The sequence below is a fragment of the Trachemys scripta genome, chromosome 5 (genome assembly GCF_013100865.1).
Source record: "Trachemys scripta elegans isolate TJP31775 chromosome 5, CAS_Tse_1.0, whole genome shotgun sequence".
In the NCBI taxonomy this organism is placed as follows: Eukaryota; Metazoa; Chordata; order Testudines; family Emydidae; genus Trachemys; species Trachemys scripta.
Genome location: NC_048302.1, coordinates 121,849,914 through 121,859,800, shown reverse-complemented (window position 1 = coordinate 121,859,800; position 9,887 = coordinate 121,849,914).

Below are 9,887 nucleotides of genomic sequence, written 5' to 3'. Positions count from 1 at the left end.
GGCCCATGTCTGCAATTTAATATAACATAACCCACCTAAACTCATACTCTTTCCCCCTCATCCACGGAGATGCTCAGTATCTTTACGACTCTGTCTTTCTCACAGTCACTCCATGGGAGTGGGGAACAGCGGAGATAGGGGCTCAGAGGTCTTATGAAAGAATTGAATTTTAAGACGTGACTTGAAGGAGGTGAGGGTGGAGGCATATCAGACCAGGTCAGAGGAATTTCAAATGTCGGGGGCCATGAAGAAGAAAAAGACACAAAGATCTGCAGGCACGTCACTTCTTTATGTAATCCGTCCCTCTTTGCAAGTATTTACTAGTGGTCAATGACATGCAGCCATAGTGGGGTAAGGAAACATCCCACCATAAAAATGTTATTTTAAAACTATTATGCATCCTGAACTGTGGAGCAGGGACTGCAGTAAATGTAATAATCAGGACCCCTACCCGGGCAAAGGATTGTTTCCAGCAACTGGTCCAATATTTCCTGATGTCAGTCTCTGATTTCTGCTGTGAACAATGAAGATCTTCCACCACGTCAGTATGTCTTCATGAGCCTTGTGTGCAAGCTGCTCTTTGAATCAAGGCACATGATACCACCCTCTGAGTCTCGCTTAAGTAGCCAGTCGGTGGTTAAAACCATGTTACATTCTTACTGCTTTATCAATAAAGTCTGAAAATGGAACTGTGCTGAAAACTCACAGTTAATATAGCTGCTGTTTTTTGAGTTACAAAATCAGCTCGCAGGAGTGCTGACTTTTGCTGTTGCGTAGGTTTAGCAGGACATGCATTTCAAGAGAGGCCTGCATTAAAGTTCTTTTCTTTGAAGGATCTGAATGTTGTGTGTGTGTGTGTGTGTTCTTGCCTGTACATTACACTGATTGTCTCTGCACTGACAAAGACTATTGCAGCTAGGGCTGTACTCTATTAATGATCATTTGATGTCTAAGCATTATAGTTCATGTTATTTTTAATATAATAACTTCAACCTGTAAAATTGAATACAGTAGCTGAACATTATTTTTATACTTCATCCTGTGTTTTATTCCTCAACTCCACGAAGTGTTTGGCCATGTGTTATGCCTTCTGGGCCACTGGAATCATACAGTGACTGTGAAGCGGTAACCTGCTGTTTTTTCTCTCCCATATTCATAAAGTGCCAGTTGTTGCATCACAGGAATTGGCTCTTATTTTGATTGTTAGCTGAAGGATCACAGAAAACACAGCTTCCATTTTAGCTACAAGACTAAAGCATCTCTAGTATATTTTAATCTGAGGTACTGAAAGTTTTACATTAGGGTTACCATACGTCCGGCTTTTCCCGGACATGTCCGGCTTTTTGGACTTCAAATCCCCGTCCGGGGGGAAATCCCAAAAAGCTGGACATGTCCGGGAAAATCGGGACATGCGGGGCCGGCGGTGCTGAGCCGGGGGCCGGGGCCGGGCCGGGCCGGGCCCAGCGGTGCTGGGTGGGCCGGGGGTGCTCGGCCAGGGGCTGGCCCAGGGCCAGCACCCCAGGGCCCGAGCCGACCCAAGCTGGAGACGCTGGGGGGGGCCAGACTGGGCCGTGCCTCCTCCTCCTACCCCCTCTTACCTGCTTCAGGCTTCCCGCGAATCAAATGTTCGCGGGAAGCAGGGGAGGGGGTGGAGTTGGGGCGGGGACTTTGGGGAAGGGGTGGAGTTGGGCTGGGGGCGGGGCCCCGTGGAGTGTCCTCTTTCTGGACACTCAAAATATGGTAACCCTATTATACATATAAGGAGCTGATACAAAAATTTAGCAGAAAATGTTGAAGTGTATGTATGTATCAAGACTGTATCTTGTCCATGTTCACTGAAAAATTTGCTAAGGTTCTTGACATTTTTGATCAAATCTGTGCCAAGTTTTAAGTGAACCAGTGTTGATTTATGGCTGTGTAACAAAATCAGATGAAGTTTATAATTCCATGAGGTTTCTGCACAAAGCCGGGGGAAACTTGTCATTTTGCTTTGAGTAAACCTTTGCTGAGTTTAAAGTTTTTAATGAAATCAGACAAGTTTATCGAGAAAATGTTGTCTATTGATCGACAACAGCAGTAAGATGCTAGCAGATAGAGACAGGCCTAAACTATATACTTTGGATCCAGATCCTAAGGCAAACTTCTCCAAAGTTTAGGGTTGTTTAAATCTAAGACTTTGATCCATTATAGAGATCTGGAAACATCCACAAAATATGGAACCAGATTCAAAATTTCCCAAAGCATGAGTGTCCAGACACAAGACTTTAGTTGGGACCAGTCTTGACTGGTAAAAGTTAATTTTCACATCTTTAAGTTTTGAGGTTTGATATTTCCCCCCCTCAATTAAATGACAAGCCCCCAAGTTATCCATGTAGTAAATCTGAAAGGCATGATTTCTTGCCTCCCTAAGATAAAAGTAACCGTGGTATGCTCATCCTTGGCTATAAGGGCCTGCATACATTGTGAAAAGTTTCCATGCTGGAGCATCCAACATGGTAGCACAACACGCAGCTAATGAACAATTCAGTCTTGCACTGTAGATAGTCAAAACATTGTTCAGTTCCGTGTTCTCAGTGACTGTAGCATGATTCTGTTAAAACACGGTAGTCTTATCTGTAATGTAAGACCAAACAGTATTTTAACCATTTTGATTTGCAACCATATTCTGCATCATGGTAACTTTTCCAAGCAAAGCTCAGAAGATATGAACTCAGGTGAATTGAAGCTGAAAAAAATGTTCGAATGAGCCCCTGTGAAGGAAAACTGCTGCATCTTCCTCATCTTGAGCTCCTGATAGTTTGTTGCTGGCAGCTGCAGAATAGCTAATCTGGCAAAGCTTCCCCTTCTTAAAAATCCAAACTAACAAAAGAAGCCCCATGGGAAAAAATGTTCTCAGAACACAAGAATTTCTAACTTTTCTTGGGCCAAAAAACAAGTCAGAAGAGATTTTTACAGGCTGATTCCCATTGGGAAGAAAAAAAAAAAAAAAGAGCAAGCAAATATTGCTTGCTTGAGTCTTCTCAGACGAAGACCACAATGGTGCCAATGACTAAAAATTCACTTTGAAAAATTGTCAGCAGTGAATATAATTTAAGCCCGGCAGCAGCAGGTCCAAGCTTTGATATTGCTTCCAGCTGCTGTTAGCCCTGGCTTTTCAGAAGAATCAGCATGCACACAGAACACAAAAGCTTTGTCTCCATTGGGAGCTTGTCCAGTTTCCAGCAAGCAGTGGCTGGAGCTATACAAGTCCAGTGCAAGCCCAAAGTGTAGACTAGAAAAGCCATGATTTACCCTGAGGGATTTTATCCTTGCTTGAAACCTAGAACCTAAAACAGAGCTTCATTTCACAGTAATCTTACAGTGACCTTTCTTGGGCAATAGAAAAGAGAAAACTATAAACTATTAAGAACATTTGCATTTCTAATATGCCTGTCACTGTTGTATCTAGATCAGTGGTTCTCAACCCACAGCCTACTGGCCACTTGCAGCCATCAGCACACAGCTCCGGCTCCTGTGACATCCTCAGAGCCATACAGATAGAACATATATTGTGTGGATGCGGCCCACATAACACACAGAGAGCTGCATATGTGGCCCACAATGGTAAATAGGTTGAGAACCACTTCTTGCATGAACTGCAAAAGTGTTTTTCTGACTTGATCCTTTCCTCCATCATACATAGTGATGCAAAGTATAATTTGTAGTTTCTCTACAAGGGGAAACTTTCTCTTCATTTTGTTACTATTGTACCCACTTCTGTATCAACACCTCATTTTTCCTGTGTTGCATTGAGGTACTAAGGACAGTATCAACATCCCAAGTCCCTGAGGGTCAGAAAGGTTTTGTAGTATCCCTGTGGTTTCGATTCTTGTGGTGTCTTCCATGGAACTTTAAGGGGGGAAAGTTCTGAGTGTCAGACTGCCAATGAGGAGGAGTTCATTCCATGTGCAGACATGACAGGTGATTCTTTTCCTCACCAACCCTGTGACTTCATGTTTGAAAAAGACACTGAACCATTTCCTAGGCACGGAGCAAGACTGAACCAGTATCTGGTGGGACAGAGGAAACAGACAACCCCTGGGCTACTTGACTTTTGGCCCTTCTCCTGGATTCACTGGTTCCCTGGCTCTCAGAGGAAGCAAAGTGGCCTGCAGTATTTATTTTCTGATATGTAAAAAAACGTATCTTGTGGGGTCCTACAGGCGTCTGTCCTAGTCCTGTACTACTCAGTATTTTCATTAATGACTTGGATAGTGGATTGGAGGTATGCTTATTAAATTTGCAGATGACAACAGGCTGGGAGGGATTGCAAGCACTTTGGAGGACAAGATTAGAATTCAAAACAGCCTTGACAATCTAGAGAATTGACCTGAAATCAACAAGATGAAATTCATTAAAGACAAGTGCAAAGTACTTCACTTAGGAAGGAAAAATCAAATGCACAAGTACAAAATAGGGAATAACTGAGTAGGTGATAGTACTGCTGAAAAGGATCTGGGGGTTAGAGTGGATCACAAATTGAATACGAGCCAACAACGTGATGCAGTTGTGAAAAAGATGAATGTTGTTCTGGGGCGTGTTAACAGGAATGTCGTATGTCAGACATGTGCAGGGGTGCTGGAACAATTTGTATAGTGGGGGTGCTGAGAGCCATTGAACCAAACTATATGATGGAAACCACTTTAAGCCAGGGGGTGCAGCAGCATCCCCAGCACCTATGGACACGGGTGGTAATTGTCCTGCTCTACGGGCACTGTGAGGACTCGGTTGGAGCGCTGTGCCCAGGTCTAGGCACCACACTTTAAGAAAGATGTGGAGAAATTGGAGGGAGTCCAGTGGAAAGCAACACAAGTGATAAAAGGTTTAGAAAAGCTGACCTATGACTGAAGGTTAAAAAAAAAATGGACATGTTTAGTCTTGAGAAAAGAAGACTGAGGCGGGACCTGGTAACAGTCTTCATATATGTTAAGGGCTGTTATAAAGAGGGTGGCAATCAATTGTTCTCTATGTCCACTGAAGGTAGGACAAGAAGTAATGTGCTCAAAATGCAACAAGAGAGATTTAGGTTAGTTAGTAAGGGAAAATCTTTTGACCTACAAGGGTAGTTAAGCTCAGGAGTAGGATTCCAAGGGAGGTTATGGAATCTATATGATCAGAGTTTTTAAGAACAGGTTAGACAAATATCTGTCAGGGATGGTCTAGGTATATTTGGCTCTGTCTCCGCCCAGGGGGCTGGACTAAATGACCTCCCAAGATCCTTTCCAGCACTACATTTCTATGATTCGATGTTTATAATGCACTAACCAGTCATCTCAGCCCAGCTGCAAAATTAAAAAACAATAATATAAATGAGAGTTAATAAGCTGGCATGAACAATGTGAACAAATCACTCCCCAGCTACAACCTCCCAAACCCTCTGCCACTCAGAAAGAAACTGGGGAAGCAGAGAAGCCTTGAAGCTGCCCTGGCAGCAAGTAAGCACAGAGGCAGGAGAGGTACAACATAGCTGACAGGGAGCAGGGTGCAACATATCCAGGGCCACTGATTTATCAGGTTATAGAGGGACAAGATAGCTGGCTAATGTATCTATTTAACCAATACCCATTCTCTCCAAAACCATGTATATCCATGTCATGGTATCAGCGTTTATATTTAGGGGCATACATTATAACTGGAGCACTCAGCCTTCCCTCTGAATATTCTGTGTATTTAACTTATGCCCTTAATGTTAGTGATTTTTGAAGTAGCTGTATAATTTTTTTATTCATTTACTGCACAGACAAATCTGCGCTAGTTCCCATAATTCTGTCAGCACCTGTGATATTAAGGGCACTACGAGATCAATAGTATGTTTTACAGTGCTCCCAGAGGTCTCTCCACACTAAAAGTCCTCACTAAATGTCTTCCCAGAAAGTCATTAGCTGCCTTTAATTCTTTTGGCTGGCTGACTGTTCTCGGGTCTTTCGTGATCAGATTTCTACTAAGTATAGAAACTTCTTCCATCTCTATAGAAAGGGAAGATTAAACTCCTTGCAAACCTGATTGGACAGCCATTTGGGATTTCACTACTTTTTTCTTTAGACACCATATGGACTCTAGTGCATGGCTTGGAATTGGATCATCTTTGATGGTAAGTTTCAGAGTAGCAGCCGTGTTAGTCTGTATCTGCAAAAAAAACAGGAGTACTTGTGGCACCTTAGAGACTAACAAATTTATTAGAGCATAAGCTTTTGTGGGCTACAGCCCACTTCTTCGGATGCATAGATGGTAATTAGACAGATGACACCTTTATCCATGGACACAGAATCTATAATACAAATCATACCAAAGCAAGGCATATGTGTCCTTTCATGCTTCCCTGTTGTTCAGCTTTATTTGAAGTGATTGTACAAGGCTCTGTTCTGAAAGTTCTCCTAGTGGAAAGTGAATCTTGCTGTCTACAAACTGTTAACTAGTTTTGAAAATAAAACAATAATAAAAAAATCCCAATGTCGACAGAGGGTAAACAGTGTAGCCTGCAGTTCAGAGCAAGCTATTGGTGCTGTACATTAGCACAGCACATCTCCACTGATTTAAGTGGAGCTGCACCAATTTACACCAGCACAGAATTTGGCCCTGGGAATTAGAAAGCTTTGGTTTACTCTGCTACCTTGGGCAAGATGCTTAATCTCAGTGTCACTTTATCCATCTGTAAAATGGGAATAATGATACTTAGCCACCTTTGCAAAGTGCTTTGGGGTCCTCAAATGAAAAGTGCAAAGTATTAGTATTACTTAATTTTAGCAACCTGCAGTTAGAAAAGGCATATTCTCGTATAATTTAAACAGACTCATTCATAATATCTAATGTACACATATAATGGCTTTCATCCCGAGGATCCGAAAGGGCCAAAATCTGATACCTGTACCCATGCTGAACAATACTTTACTCCACGGGTGTCACTGGGACTACATAAGGACTAAAGGGCTACACAGTCTGAGTAAGGGGTCCAGGTTGTAGTTCAAAGTGCTTTCCTCGCTACTTGCAGGAATGACTTGATCCTCTACTGATGGTATAAAAGGGGTAGCAGTTTAATATTGCACAGTGACATTACACAGTCATTTAAGCAAGAAGAGGAAATATTGAATCCAACTGAAATTGCAGATGGATAATGTTTAAACATTATTGGCCAAATTCTGACCTGATGTAAGCAAGAGCCACTCCGTTGACCTCAGTGGAGTGGAGCAGAACTGCTGCTTATAGCAGCTCTGAATTTGGCTCTCTATTTCTGCTTCTTGGACCTGATCCTGCATGACTTGTACTACCTAAGCTGCCTCAGTGAGAGCTCTGGGAGGGCAAAGAATACAGGATGAGGCTTTTGATCGTCAGCATGATTAAAACTGGACAGAAATTACTCTACAGTCTTGTCCAGTGAGCTCACATCCTGCCAGTGTCACATCTTGGCAGTACAGTGAGTAACACCACACAGTCACAGAAGGGCTGCAAAATGCTGATTTTTTAAAAATTTAAAAAGCTTAAAAAATTTGTTTCCAGATAAAACTTTGCCATTGGTATGTGTCCAGAAGCAGCGCTTCCGGCCACGTGAATGCTCAGGAAACTGGGCTGAATTCAGCTTTGTTGTAACCTGGTTTAGATTTTCATTAATAAGGGGCTAGCCCTGGTCCCACCTTGGCAAGTGTGGAGGGCCCCTGATAGCCGTTCCGCTATACAATTTGGCGGCAGGATGTGGTGGGAGTTACACAATACATTAAACACTCCCTGCATGGCAAGGCTCCAACTCTGCAGGTGTACCTTCTGTAGCAGTGCACACAAGGTGCTTGGGGGTGGGCCCAGAGGATCCACCACTGAATGGATCCCCATGTCCTTCTCTCCTGTGGACAGAGATGGCAAGGTGGCTATTCTAGCCATTAAGCAGCCTCTGCCAGTCTGCAGTCTTGGGGAGGTGTTATTCCACTCCTTTCCTCCCCGTTACTCCCCCGTGATATGCCTGGTATGGGTTTGCCTCTGTACAGCTCTGTCACAAGATGTAATGGTTTGCTTCATATCTTCTATTTCTTTTTTGCCTCTCCAGATGTTTGCCTTATTTTTCATCTCTGACAGCAGCTAAATCACTTACCTCTGGACTGCAGACAACTCTGAGGCCATCCCAAGATGCTGATAGGAGACAGATTCTTCTTTCTTTTCCCTTAAAAAAGTTGGAGCACCTAAGTGAGTACCACAGGAACTAAATTTCTGGCCCTAGAGACCCAGAAATTATTATTGTTGTGCTCCTGTCCCTACCTGCCTACTGCAAAGTGCTAAGGTCAAGCAATTATAAAGGGGAAACTCGCAAATGTCTTACTGGCTCAGAACCATTTGCATTGCTCTCTGGAAAAAGTATTTAAATGGACATCGCCTTCCACCCTTCCAAAAACTATCAGACTCTATCTCTACATAACTTTCTGGTGAACTCTGCTATAACCTAATATATTAATGAAAGAAATAGTATGGCCCCAAGAATGGTATAAGAGTACCAATGTTCTGTGTGTCAAGAACATAGCTGAATGCCAGGGAGAATGGGTGTGTGAAGTTCTGATTTTTTGCCAGAATTTCCATTTGGAGTTATTTAAAACTAGACTGGACAAAACACTCACAAATGCCCCCCACAGGGAATATTCCTGCACCATGAGGTAGGCTAGATAACCAGAGTGAAGATGAGCACAAACTGCAAAATGTTACTGTTTTTTCCAGGTTGCTACACCACACCGGTAACTGTATCAGGTATCTGAGTACCTTTCAAAAGATAAATGACACAAAGTGAATAGAATCTGTCAAATATGGATCCCTTTCTGAGCCCCTCCTCAGGGAGAAAATTGGATCTGAGTTGCTCTGTGGTTGGGGTTGGGGTGAGGGTGGTATTTCAGTTGATGTGCTCACGTGCAATGGGTATTTTTAAGGCAAGGGCTAAGGAATGCACTTCGCATTTGAACCAAAAAGTGGTGTGGCTTGTGGTTCCTACAGAAATGAGTTCCACAGCCTTTGGTCAGCCCCGAAAAGCCCTGTCTTTCTGCACAGGTGAGCTTCATCCTTCCAATAGACATTTCCATTTTGCTAGGGCATTAGGACTGTGACTGGCCGTCAAGGTCCCAGACAGAGTGTGAGGTGGTCTTTAAGGTGTCCTAGCCCCAGACTGTGAGGACAGATGCTGATCTTGGAATTCTGGAGGAAACCAGTGGAGTGAGCAGAGTGCAGGTGCAGGTGGCAGTCTGTGTTGTTTTCCCAACTGCCATTTTCTCAGGACTGGTGCTTTCAAACCCAAGTACATTACATTGCTGTAGTCCAGGTGGATGCAGTCTCCTAGCCAGCTGGAGGTGGCAGAATACTTTCTTCAGTCACAGTGCGTGCTAGGTGTCAGTCTAGAAGAACTCTTAAAATTCAGACTGACGTGATGAGTTGTGGGTTTGTGTCCTTAATCAGTGGCACCTGCACTCTGGCTACCTGCTTTTCAAAGCGTTTCCAGCTGCCAACAAGCATTACCTCTATCTTGCTAGGGTTTAGCGTCAGCCAGCTCTGGGTCAGGCTCTCAAGCACTCCTGAGTTCAGGGGAGTTCAGATCTGGGTTCTTTGTTTGGGTTATTCTACGGATAGGCCCTCTGATTGGGTGTACAAACTCCACACTGGAGAGTAAGGGATTAAGGAACAGCTCTGGGCAAAGGCAGCCCCAAAGCCTGAACAAGCTGGAGGCAGGGCTGTAAAAAGGGGGATAGAGCAGTTCAGAGAGGGGCAGTGGAAGGGAGCAGACGGCTGCTCTGAGGGGAAATGACTTCCCAGGAGTACCGACAGCAAGACCTGTGCAAACGCACAAAGGAGAAGCAGGGGTCGGAGTGTGTGGGTCAAAGACTTGATTG